Raw genomic sequence first — 14,038 nt, forward strand, 5'->3', positions numbered from 1 at the left:
TCACAGGCTGCATTTTCAGTCAATATTTATGGAGTGAATGAATGAAGGAAGGAAGGAAGGAAGGAATGCCATCCAGATAATTCCCTGTTCTGTGCTACCACACGGTGAAATCCTATCCCAAGTTGCTGTTTTTTAAAAGATTTTTTAAAAGATTTATTTATTTATTTATTTCTCTCCCCTCCCCCCCACCCCGGTTGTCTGTTCTCTGTGTCTATCTGTTGCATCTTCTTTGTCCGCTTCTTTTGTCAGCGGCATGGGAATCTGTTTCTTTTTGCTGTGTCATCTTGTTGTGTCAGCTCTCCGTGTGTGTGGCACCATTCTTGGGCAGGCTGCACTTTCTTTCACGCTGGGTGGCTCTCCTTATGGGGCACACTCCTTGCGAGTGGGGTTCCCCTACGAGGGGGACACCCCTGCGTGGCAGGGCACTCTTTGCACGCATCAACACTGCACATGGGCCAGCTGCACACGGGTCAAGGAGGCCCGGGGTTTGAACCGCGGACCTCCCATGTGGTAGACGGATGCCCTAACCACTGGGCCAAGTCCACCACCCCAAGTTGCTTTTGCCCCAAGGAGGGGAAGGTGTTTAAAATTTGAACGTCTTAATGAAGGTTTTGACAATACGAATATATGTCTTAAAGCATTTGGGGGAGAACATTTTGGTTGCTGCCTTGGCTCGGGTGTGGAGCTCTGGTTAGTAGCTTTCCTCCTCATACTCCTCCTCCTTGAACAAGTTCACCTGCTGCACTGTCAGGGTGGTATTGTGCCACAAAACCCAGGTTCAGGTTTTTGAGAACCCACCTTCCAATTTGATCGTGTGCCCTATGCAGTGAGGTCTTTCTGTGTTCTCTCTCTTCGTTCTTTCAATTGACGGTGACAAGGATTGACCATCAGGATGCCTGATTTTAAAACATTAAATAAAAGTGATTATGCTTTGGATGAATTCCAATTTGTTTTATCAATGTCTTTCTAAAATGATCTTTAGGAACCAGTCTACCTAAAACCTGCTTTTGCAAAAGGGAAATCCAAGGCCTGGATGGAGGAAGGCACTTAAGTGAGATGAGAGGGCCAGTGGGCCAGGACAGTGGTTTCACCCTAAGATGCGCGGTTATCTGGCTGCCGTACTGGGCCTCAGCTTCCTCCGTAAGCTTGTCCCAGGCCCTTTGACAAAGGCATTTTTGTGTCACCAAAACCAGACTGAGTTGGAATGTCACAGGTTGGAAAATGTTTGGCTAAGAGAAAAAGAAGAAATATTTTTATGTTTGAGTGCCACTGCCACCAAACCCCACTCCAGCTAGAGGGAAAGGAGGAAAGATTTGTGCCCAATTAGGATGGCTTGTCAGACAGTGGGAGTTTTATCACCCATGAAAAGGAAGAGGTCTCCACGCATCAGGAATGTGATTTTATGGGCTCCACAAATGGCTCTGTCCGCCTCTGCTGGCCTGAGCTGTCCCTCATATATCTAGGCTGATGGAGAGCAGCTAGGGAGAATGCAAAAAGGACCTGGTAGGGAGAGCCTGCCAGGCCTTGGTAAATTTCAGAGTGGCACTCCCTGTAATTCACAAACACACAGCGCGGGCCCTCGTGTGTGGCTGGGTGTTGTCTGAAGCACTGGCTGTCTCAGCTTCTCAGATTAACTGAGATAATACAAGCAACATGCTTGGTACACTGTCTGGCCCTGAGGTTCACTTACGTAGAATTAAGACGTTTCCAGTGCAGAATGAATGAGGTGAGAACAATTAGAGCAGATCATCTCAGAGAAGGAAAAGACTGCCATCCATTGCTTTTTTTTTTTTTTATTTTAATTTTTATTTATTTTATTTCTCTCCCCTTCCCCCCCCCACCCCAGTTGTCTGTTCTCTGTGTCCATCTGCTGCGTGTTCTTCTTTGTCCGCTTCTGTTGTTATCAGCGGCACAGGAATCTGTTTCTTTTTGTTGCATCATCTTGCTGTGTCAGCTCCCTGTGTGTGCAGTGCCATTCCTGGGCAGGCTACACTTTCTTTCGGACTGGGCAGCTCTCCTTGCAGGGCACACTCCTTGCGCGTGAGGCTCCCCTACGCAGGGACACCACTGCATGGCACAGCACTCCTTACACGCATCAGCACTGCACATGGGCCAGCTCCACATGGGTCAAGGAGGCCCAGGGTTTGAACCACGGACCTCCCATGTCGTAGACGAGCTCCCTAACCACTGGGCCAAGTCCGCTTCCCCATCCATTGCTTTTTGATCAAAATGGAATCTGTACAATTTCGAGATCAGCTCGTGACCCACCAGCTGCTTTCAGAATCACAGCTTGAGTGGAGTCTAAAACACCCTCGTGCCTGGATGATAGAAGTAGCAGTCTTAGCAGTCTTTTCAATGTAGTGCCCAAGAAAAAGAAATCAATAACATGTCAGAACCAGCTATGGCCTCCTCTGCTGCTCCCACCCATTTGCCTCAGCTTTTCTTTCATTCGTGTGTGTGCCCATTTGGGATGCAGTTCCACTGCTCTGGAGTAGAACCTAGTTTAAAAGGTGGCTGAGCAGAATGCAAGTTGCTGGGTAACTAAATGTGTACTTTTAAGACTTAATTAACCTCTCTTTAAGGAAAATGCAGTCGTGCTCTGGCTCCCCAGTACTCCTGCCTCACAGCTGTTGATTCTCGCCGAGGAACAAGTCGGTCAGGAAGCCACGCCCCAGCCATGACTTTTAAGGACACCAGAAAGATGCCCATGGAACCAGAGGTGGCGATTCACTGCATTAGAATCACCCTGACCAGACACAAAGTGAAGTCTCTGGAGAAGGTGTCTGCTGACTTGATCAGAGGTACAAAGGAAAAGAACCTCAAAGTGAAGGGACGGGTTCGGATGCCTATCAAGACTGAGAATCACTACAAGGAAAACTTCTGGTGAAGGTTCAAAGACTTGGGATCGTTTCCAGATGAGGATCCACAGGTGACTCATTGACCTGCACAGTCCTTCTGAGATGTTAAGCAGATTACTTCCATCAGTATTGAGCCAGGAGTAGAGGTTGAAGTCCATTGCAGATGCTTAAGTCAACTATTTTAAGAAATAGTGCCAATTACTTAAAAAAAAAAAAGACTTAACTAAGCTTTCAAGGAAGGGTCAAGGGCCTTTAGTGCAATTAAGACAGGATTAGCTTCCTTGATGCTCAACAGGTGGCCCATACCCTCCTCAATCTTCCTCCTGGGTCATCTCTGCTTCCTAAACCACGATAATTGGAACTCCCACTCGAGTTGGCCACACTTGGGCTAATAAAACCTAGACTCGCTGCATCTTTGCCTCCTCTTCTGATGCCCCGAATGGAGGCCTGCAGAGGGACACCACCCCCCGTCTGTATTCTGCTTATTGAATTCTAAACATCTTTCATTTGCCAGAATCTATTCAAGAAGTCTTCTCAACTGCCCCGCTAAAAGCAAACTAGCCAAAAACGGAGCCTGCCTGCGGGGACTCGTGGTTAGTTAAGTGGGATGTGGCCTCCACAAGTTTAAAAAATGTCACCTTGCCCCACGACTCACTGGACTTGTGATCATGTTAGAGTAAAACTCAGAAGAATAAAAACGACAGCCAGCACTCAGCCCAAACATAGGGGATGGAGAGCAGAATTGGTCTATTGAAATAAAGATAAAAACAATGGTTGGCTAGCATTTATTAGCATGTAATATGTGCCAGACACTGGGCCAAGCTTTGAGACATTTTCTGATTGAATCCTCACAACTTTCCTGTGGGATTTTCCACAACTAAGACTTACGGGTATCTACTGTGTGCCAGAGATGTTCTAGGTCATGTGGGGACAAAATAGCACCAAGTAAAACAGAATTTCTGCTTTCATGTGACTTGCAGTGGATGTAGGTGTTAGTTACTACAATTAGCCCCATTTTACAGGCAAGAATACTGTGGTCCAGTAAATTCACCCACTGATCCAAAGAAAGGATAAATGTTACCTAAAAGGAAAAAAAGCCTTCTAGGCTCCATCAGGTACAAAATGTCTGGTTCCACATTTTGTACCTGATGAAAGTTGAACTGAATCTCCTAGTTGAACTGAAGAAAGAATGCCAGCATCAAATGCAAAATTTTGGCCTTTCTGTCAAACTTTGACCAGTTCCCCCAAATTCCTGGAGTCAGGAAGCAAGTCTGTGATGCACGTTGGAGGCAGGGTCAGGCTCCTGGCTCCTGCAAGTAACAGCACCAGTGGAGGGTGTTTCCTATATTATGGATAAAATGCAAAATTATTCTTCATGTTCACAGGTTAACTTATTTTTTTAAAAATCTCAGTTGATATCATGGAGACTCAATTATTTCACAATAAAGGAGGAGATTATGTAGTATACTTTTGACTATGGAATCAAAAGTTTAAAATTTACTTGGTGGGTTTCTAGAGTCTTTGTTTTTCTTTTTGGTAGTAGATTTATGCTTCCCTGCCCATAATGCGAGTCAGTATTTTATAGAGAAAATGTTAAAGGAGTGGAGGAACTGGATGCAGGTCCGCCGAACCACCAGCTGTTTGTTTTATTTCTCCTTGCGGTGTCATTGGGCTGGCATTAATTACACAGCTTTCATCCCACTGACAGTAGGAACACAGGATTTTCTTGCCATTGTTTTGACACTCACGGGTTTATAGATGTCACATGCATCCTCGGAGGAGTGTGGTTTTATTGATCAACAGCTCTGCTGAGGCTCTGGGCTGTGTGTTCCTCTAATACAAATGCAGTTAGGATTGCAGGGGATCAGAAGAAGAGGTCTGAACCCTACTCAGAAAACTTATGGCAAACATCACAGTGAGACAGGGACTTCCAAGGGCTTGGTGCGTCACGGGGTAGAACGCAGTGAGTATCCCCCCATTGTTCTCATATTTGTGGGTGTTTCTAGACCCTGACGTCAAGGCCAGGGTTGGTGTGTTAATGACATGTGTTTGCCACCTGTCTGCATGCCGATAAGCAGTGCACAATGTGGATGGAAATGAGCATTCCCTCTCCCCTTCTTTTATTAGAGAAGTTGTAGATTTATAGAAGAATCATGCAGAAAGTACAGAGTTCCCATATCCCACCTTACTATTAACCCCTTGCTTTAGGGAATGAGTATTTTGATGTACTTTGTGCAGCCATTTTGTTGCTGTGTGTGCTGCATTATACAGACCCTGTCACTGCAGTTTGGGAGGAAAAATAAATTGTCAAAATGCAGGACAGAGTCTGACGTTTGAGCATAAACATTACTTAAATTAGTGGACATTGGAGTCGTAGAGAATACTGAAGAGGTATGTTGATGATGGAACGGAACTGAACTGGGAACCACTGACTATGCCCATTTGCAAGTTAAACACTAAGTCAGAAGCTGGTATACCACAAGGAAACCAGGAAGCCTGCCGCCCGAGAGCAAGAAACACTTGTCACGGGAGGACAGCGCACAGTGCACCCCAGTTCCACATCCTCCCATTCTTAGGCTCTTGGTGGTTGAGTGTTTTAAATTAGTAATCGACTATGAAAACCATGGTGTATCCCAGTGTGGCGTATGCTGAAAAACACCTTGCCGTTTATTGAGCATGTACTGTGTGATAAACATTGTACTAACACTTTATGTACATTATTGCATTTAATCCTAAACACTCAGAAATATGGGCGCTGTTATGTTTCTTCCTGTTTTGCAGAGAAGGAAATAGGCACACAGCAGGTAAGTGGGTGTCCAGGGATCCCCATCTAGGTCAACACCGTCAGTTGGTAAGATTTTGATTGTGGAAACTAAAGTGGTGGCTTCTTAGCATTTACTTTCTTGAGCTATATAATTTGTAACATATTAAGTACCCTAATTTGAATATGAATATAACTGACTACCTATAATATTATAAATTAAAATATTGGAGGCTAGAAGACTTGCTCTTTTCTTCCTCCCAGGTCAGTAGCCTTTTGGTGCTGGCCTGCTGCAATCCTTGGAATTCCGTGGCTTTACTCTCTTGCCTCCATCATATGGCAATGTCCTGTCCTTTCTCTTCCAGGTTCCCACTGACTTCCTGCTTCTCCTATGACCTTCCCTGATTCCTTGGCTTCTGGTTCTTTCTTTATGATGCCTCCAGTAATCCGGATTAAGGCCCACCTTCCTTCAGCTGGCCACACCTTACCTAAAAATAACATCTTTAAAAGGTCCTGTTTACAGGGTGTTCATACCCACAGCAACCACGTGGATTAAGATTAAGAACACCTTTAAATTGGGACGCATAATTCAACCTGCCACACAGGCCTTTATTTATTGAGACTTTGTATAATTCACTGGTATGTACATAGAATAAGAAATTCTCATTCTCTGAAGACAGGAAAGACCTCCCCAAATTCTGTTCTCAGCATTTGATTGGGTTTGATTTTTTTCTGCCTTGAGTCAGCCAGTGAGATCTGAAGCCAAGGGAAGAGAGTCCAGTCTCTGGAAGCAGAACAGACTTGGACTTGAGTTGAGAATGAACCGAGGAAAATGTGGGAAGTAGTCCCAGCCATGAAGAGTTGGGAGTAAATGTCCCCAGGGAACTGAGCTGGGGAAGGAGAACCAGCTCTTTTGACAGCAGGAGAGGAAGTAAGAGTAGGAATGTGTTGTTCTAATGGAGGTGACCTCGAACAAACTGGAGACAGCAAGCCTCTTAGGGTCCTGGGAGGAGATAGAAGAAGTAGCTGCTCCTTTAAAGGTATGGTCCAGGGTGTCTGTCCAGAGTATTGTCCCACCTCTTGGAGCCTGAAACTGCAGCTTTGTAAAGGCATCCCTTTGTGGAGTCAGTCTTTTTCAGTCAGGTGGAAATGCAAATGTCTTTGTACCTCAAATTGTTTTCAGGAGAGAGAGGGGAACTGATGTTTGTTAAAAGTCTACTTTGAGCCAGGTACTTTTAAAAAATCACACTTATTTAATCTTTTAAATGATTTTCTGTTAGATAGGTCTTATTGTCCCCATTTTACAGATGAGGACACTGAGACCCAGGGGTTAAATAATTCATGATCACAAGGCTATGCTTCTGGAGTCAAGATTCCAACTCAGCCACAGCTGGATCCCCTGCCAGTGCTTTCCCTATACCAGTGAGCCTGGCTTGAGGGCTAATGAGGGCCCAGAAGGACAGGCCGAGGGGTCCCAAGGTGGAGGAGAGAGAGCCCAGATGGAGGGGGTTGTGCGTGCAGGCAGTCAAGGGCTGGCTGCCTTGGTTTTTAGTTATACCTGATCAGTGGATTTGGAATCCAGAGGGAAGAATGAAGTCTGAGAAATCATTTGGATCGTAGGGCTGAGGGTTGGGCAGCCTCTCAGAATTAGACTGGCTCTGCTAATGGCAACAGCCCTAACTCAGAGCAAGCTCTTAACTCTCAGGGCATACTTGGGAGTTTCCCAGCAAAGGAGTCATTTAATTGTTGATGAGACCTCTGTAGCCTGTCACCTTCCCCTCTACCAGCTCCCCACCCCCGCTTTGTGGGGATTTTCCCTCATCTCTTCATGAGTTCAGGAACTGGCAGAATTGTCATAGTAGAAATCAGGCTAACTGGCTGAAGGTATTTATGATGTTTTAATACCCCCAAAGGCCCTTAGAGGCAGGGGAATCACTGGTCCTGGTTTATGCCTATTTTCCCTACATAATTATTACCAGCTTGCCTACATACTCTCAGAATGCCTTAGTGAGATCATAAATCATATGGTCCCACTACTTAGAAATCACCTAACTCAACCCTCTTGTTTAACACGTGAGGTTTAGTGCCTTGCATAAGGTGAAATGACCATTTAAAGAAAGAGCCTTAAATATATGCATTGGTTAAACCGAAATTGGGATTGTCAAATAAGTAAACCAATAAGAGCTCACTCCCCAGGTGCTATCTACTGGGCAAGCCCTCAAGCCAGGAGAGACTCTCCTGACCTTTCTAATTTGGAAACACGATGTTCTGCACATGGTGGTCACAAATACTCAAATGAATTAATGAATGGGCAGGTGAGGAATGAATGAATGAATCATAAGTCACTATATTGAAACTCTTATCCCATTGTGGCAACAAAATTATTGTTTATCCATGTTCTGGACCTGGGATAGAGGCCCAGGTGGCACTGACCTTGGGCTTCCAGAGGACGAGCAAACTTCCCTGGGGACCAGCCAGGTCAAGGAAAGGCCAATGGCATGAACACACTTTGGAGTGATTCTGCAATAGCTGTCAACTCACTAGTCTCCCCTCATTTTAATTGAAATGCATTTATTCCAAATCCTTTTTAATTAAAATACTTTTCTCAGTTCATATGTAGAATGCCATTTACTCCTCCCTCCAAGAGATTGCTCTTTTTAACTATTTGCTTATATTAAGTTCTACAGACCTAAACAGGATACCTTCAAGAAAGTAGGTAAGAAAAAGAACAGTCACCTTTCTCAAAAGTGTAATTATAATAATAAAACGGTTACCATTGACTAGGTCATTTTTTTATTGCCAGGCACTAAGCTTGTTTGTTGTTGTTTGTTTGTTTATAGCCCTTAATTAATTGTCCTAACTATGAGATAGATTGTTTTTATTGTTCCCATTTGGCTGATAAGTAGAAGGAAGCCCAGCGGGGTTGAAGTGACTGAAAGTCACAACTGGCAGTGGAACTGGCTTGTTTTCACCACCGTGACAGACTGACACCCTAATGGGGCTAACCTTGTTTCTGAAGAGGTGGGTCTACACTGCAGACAGGGTCTAAAATGTTTGAGACCTATTAACTGGATGTCATTGGATTATCCATTTCTTTCACTTTCAACCAGAGATAAACCTGAGAGCTAAATGTGAGTCCCTAAACCCAGTATCTCTGTGATGGATTTTCCAAGGGCAGCCCCTGTTTCTCATCCCAGCTGTGAAGCTTGGGTAGGACTAGTCCATTTGGGGGCAGAACAGTGTGGTTTTAAACTGTCTCCCGTTTAAGAGGGACACCTCTGGGGCACCACAAACATTTGGCGTGATTTTATTTTAAAATGTTTTCTAGCTATTTGAGAATCATAAAAAGCTTCTTGAACACTCAGAGCTGTCCTTTACTAACTCTTAACATCCTGGAGATCACTAGCTTTTAACCTACAGATCTTGGAGTAAAGATTTTCCTTTATCTGTGCGTTTGTATAAAACCTTCATGTGTGTGTCACCAATTAGGAATTCAACACTGCTATCTAGAAAAATCACTTCTGCACATTTTAGGGAAGTACGAGCAAATGCTGTGTTGGGCTATGCCTGGGAAAAGGTCAGGTGATCCCCAAGGAATAACATGCCAGGGTAGAAGAGTCATCTGTGTAAGCACAAGTTACGGTGTAACTCATCCTGCTTCAATCATGTACTTTTAGCATGGTAAGGAATGCCAGCAGTTGCTGCATATTGTTTAAGATTAAGGTTTGAAATAAAAATTCTTGCTAGTCATCTTTCAGATGAGTTTAACATGGAAGGTATCTTAAGATGATGTAACATACTGTTTAGAGGGGAAATTTTACCATTTGCAACCACTTCTCAATGTGAATCAAGAATGTCACATTTTTGCATAAACCAAAGTAACTGGCTGCTGGGGCAGTTTGATGTTACCTTTCTTTTATGTTCATCAAAATAATCTCATTGTTCTCACTGATTAGCTTTAGAACAAATTGGTATCTTAAACTTAGCTTTTAAAACACATTTCTTTTGGGGCTGATAAAATCTCTCCCCCCCCGCCCCCTCCCCCATATGTTGGGAATGGGGTAAAAAGGTGGGGGGAGAGGGTTGGCAGTTCCATGATGCCTCTTGTGATGCCTCCCTGGTTCAGACTTTGAGCTGAGTCCATTTGATTTATTGAATCCAAATCTTCAGCTGCAGAGTGTCTCCTTGGGACTGTGAAGATTCAGCATTCGGCTCCAGGGAGCGGGTTGGAAGGAGTTTGCAGGTGGAGCTGGAAACAGGATCAGGGGGCAGTACTGGGGGGAAACCCAGGGGAACGCCCACACTCTGGTCTTTGGCAGAGAGGGGAGGAGATGAAGGGTAACTCATCAAAAAGGCAGAGGACCCGGAGGGGCAGCAAAGTCTTACCATGTGAAGTTGCTAATTGCGCTTTAATAACAGTCAGGAGGGTAAAAAAGGCCAGTGTTTGCACAAAGCAGGATGGGCCCGTTATGCATGGGGCCGTGCCCTGCTGGGTCCTGCCAAGTTCCCTAGACTGGCTGGCGGCTTTTCTTTCCTTTTTTTTCCCTCTCATCTGTGACATCTGCTTGGTGCTTGTCCCTCCTGTGATACCGTACTCCTTGCAGCTGTGCAGACCTCCAGCTCTGCGCTGGTGCCTGGAGTGCCCTGAGCATACGGCCTTTTTGATGTGTGATAAAACAGAACCGAGCCACGGGGGTATGGCGAGCGAAGGCATCAGAATATCAATTAACCTGCTCTGAACAAAGCTGCAGCTCCAGAGTGGAATAGACATTTCACTGAAGTGTCAGGAAGATGGATAATGTATTCTAATTAGGGATTGACTGCTACCTCGGCATCGGGCCTCTCCTGGAAGTCCGAACTGTGAACCTAACTACGCAAGGCTGTTCTGAATGTCTTTAGTGGACCCATAATGGCAGTCGTTGGGTGTTATTTACTGATTTATGACGTCTTGCCTTTCCAGAATTGGCAGCCATTAAATTGTTCTCAGTTAAAATCGCTGTTTCCCCCTGAAAGTGCCATCCATTTTGCAGCTGGACAGTTGCTCATAATCTCTATAAATGCAAGCCTCTGGAAAAGCTGTGGCTAAGCCTGGAGCTTCCATCTTAAGGGTGATCCAGGATCAATGCTCCCTCACTTTTCCTGGTCGCTGTGTACTTCCCTTCCAGGTGGACCAATGAAAGGTCTCTGTAGCTGCCGTCCCATAGCAGGTGGAGCTGCTCTAATGGGTGCTGCCTCAGGGGTCTCTTGGACCTCGTTTCTTAGTTGCTGGGTCACTATACCATGCCCCCAGTCAGAGCAGACCTGGAGAGCTGGTGGCCTGGGGTTCACTTCTGAGTCCCCCACCTTCTTCTTCTTTATAATTTCACATCTACACCGAAGTGACATACCAGTGAGGCCAGGCTAATTAGGGGGATGTTCCTCATTTTGCTGCACTTTTCCTGTGTAATTGGAAGTCCCGCTTTCTCCAGTGAGAAGTCAGTGGGAGCTGTTTCCCTCAATAGTTCTAAAAGCCTTAGACCACATACTGATATCAGCTGCAAATTTATGGGTGATATTATAATGATTGCTCAGTAATGCAATATTAAACGCAGAGGTCTTTCTTGGAGCTGAGCGAAGATGGAGTTCCAACCTTCCAGCTTCAGAGTGACTCGCAGAATTGCCAGCACTTGTACTGAAAGAAATCAATGGGCACACCACTCCTCCCCCTCCAAATAAAGAAAAATATGGGGGTAGGAATTTAGCTAAAATTCCAAAAACGTTCGTTTGGCTTGCAGAAAGTGAGGGAGCACACATGCCGTGTCTCCTGGTTCCTGTGGCGTTGCTCACATGTGTAGATGTTTGCTGTTTTCAAGAGCTTTAGCCCAGCGCTTGGCTGGTTATAACGAGGACTTGAGGGAGCAAAAAGCTGTTAAAAAACATATATATATTTTTGCACTCTTGCTTCATTAGTTCTAGAACTGTGGGTTCAGTGGCTGTGAGTTTTCCCGTATAATTTAAGAAATTAATGATAGCATGCCTGGTTTTCCTAACACTCTTTACTCTGTACATTTGTTTAGGCTTTTTTTGGGGTGTGTGTGTGTTTTTAACAGTTGAAGCTGTTGGAACCTAAATATTTTAATATGGAAGAAATGTAAACGCTTTTTTGTTTCTTAAGATTTCTTTCTATCACCTGAAATGTGGTATGTAATGCAAGTGTTAGAAGTTAGGGGTTATGCATGACTTTGAGTCTGGGTTCACCGATATCGGTCCTTTCTTTGACCTTAAAGCAACCACGTTCTCATAATATTTGAGAGGGAGGGGCAAAGGGGTTTCCCTTCTGGGAGTCAGAATCAGACACCTCAGTTTTGCCCTGCAGTTGCCTGTCCCCCTGCACAGCAAAATGGAGAGTGCAATATGACGCTTAATTTCAGTCTTTCAAAGCTCATTTTCCCTAGTTTATCTGGATATTAAGTGTGTTTATACTATTGATTAGTGTATGGAAAGGAGGACATCTAGACTCATGGGACTTGGAAGGATTTTAGAAATTGTTTAATCTGAACGTTGTTAAGAGACATTTTTAAAAAACACAAAAATCTGAAGCTAATGGGAGGATAATGTATTGATTTGGTATTGTAAAAATGTCAGTTCTTCCTGTATTAATCTATATATTTAATGTAGTTCTAAAATCAGTAGAGGGAGTGGAGGTAGCTCAAGTGATTGGGTACCTCCCTACCAGATGTGAGCTCCGGATTTTGTTCCCATTGCCTCCTAAAAAAAAAAAAAAAAAAATCAGTAGAATTTCTCTTTTGGACCTTGACAAAATATTATTACCTAGAAGAATAAATTTTTTTTTTATTTAAGAAGATTCTCATATTTATTCTCTGATTTACATTTGACAAAATAAAGGTAGTTGTACTAAGAGCTGTTTGATAAAGTCCAGAGTCCCAGGTATCAATTAATATTGTTTCCCTGGCTTCTCCACACAGAGGGCCCTTATGCCCATTCCTCAAGGCAGTGAACATAGCCATTAAATGTACATTTTGTGTAGCACAAGAGCACAGGTCTGTGTGCAACTGACATCAAAGAAATGGATCAACAACCACGAAAAGCCCTAGGTCCAGATGACAAAGTGAATATTAATAATGACTAAGTACTAACCATGTGCTAGAATGGTTTAGAAGAATACATTTTTGGGAAAGGGGAAGCTTATCTTATTAGCTATAACAATTAATTATAAAATGAAAATTTTAAAAGTTTGATGTGAATATGAATATATAGGCAGGAAGATGGTAACTGTACAGAAAGCCTGGTACCAGAACCAACATCATATCAGAATTTAGACTATGATAAAACTGGCATTCACATCAGAGGGGAAAGGGTAGATTATTTCATAAATGAGATTGGGACATTTGTCAAGCCACAAGGAAATAAATTAGGTCACAGCCTTATAACAGTCTTTAAAAAATGTGTTGTTTTTAATATTTAAATATAAAAAGGGAAATAGTAAGAGAACATGATTTAAATACAAGTAAATATTTATCATCCTTTGCTGTGGAAAAGGCCTTTTTACACATCTATGCAAAGCCAGAATCCAGAAGAACAACGCTGATTGATTTGGCCAAAAACTTTTGTCTAAAAAACAACATCATCCACAAAATTAAAAGACCAAAGACAAACTGCAGAAAATGTTGCAACATTGCTTGCCTGAAAGGGTTTGTGGTCACATATGTCAAAAAAAGGGTTAATAGGGCTCACTTCAGCAGCACATATACTAAATTGGAACGATACAGAGATTAGCATGGCCCCTGCACAAGGATGACATGCAAATTTGTGATGCATTCCCTATTAAAAAAAAAAAGGTTAATATTCTTAACATGTGAAGAGCTCTCGTAAATAAATAAAAGGGTAAAACCCCAAGGGGAAGGGGGATAGATGGCATTTTTGAAAAGAAGAAAATTCAAATAGTCAATAAACATGGAAAAATTATTGACCCTCACTAATGGTCAAAGCAACTTGAATTAAAGCAGCAACAGTATAACGTATTTTGCTGGACAGATTTTCCCCCCAAGATAATGTCCAATACTAGCAAAAATGTAGGAAAACTGTTGAGTTCGTAAACTGGGCAGTCCATTTTGAGCAATGATATGGCAAAATGTGTTAAACAAAAGAAGGTATCAGCTTTTAGAAATTTATCTTGAGGCTATCATATGTGCATCAAGACAAACGTACAAATATGTACGGCATTTTAAAAATAATGATGAAAAACTGAATTCAAACTAAAGCACAAATACGGCATTAGTTAACATTTGTCATATCAATTCATGCAAGAGCAGGCAGCTATGGACACTGACAGGAGAGGAATATTTTGTGACATGGGAAAATGTCCATGAAATGTTCATGCTATATGAAAAGAGCAGATTACAAAATAGTATGTACAGTG

General features: G+C 43.2%; 1 protein-coding gene and 1 non-coding gene across 3 annotated transcripts in view; both read left to right on the forward strand.

Annotated features, from left to right (window-relative positions):
- AK8 (adenylate kinase 8) overlaps positions 1 to 14,038 on the forward strand; it is a 139,497-nt gene that overhangs the window by 32,892 nt on the left and 92,567 nt on the right. The window lies entirely within an intron of this gene.
- Positions 13,346 to 13,448, forward strand: LOC111759855 (U6 spliceosomal RNA). The gene has a single exon (XR_002793716.1). It is a non-coding gene; the product is annotated as a U6 spliceosomal RNA (small nuclear RNA).

Source organism: Dasypus novemcinctus, chromosome 8, assembly GCF_030445035.2.
Source record: "Dasypus novemcinctus isolate mDasNov1 chromosome 8, mDasNov1.1.hap2, whole genome shotgun sequence".
NCBI lineage: Eukaryota > Metazoa > Chordata > Mammalia > Cingulata > Dasypodidae > Dasypus > Dasypus novemcinctus.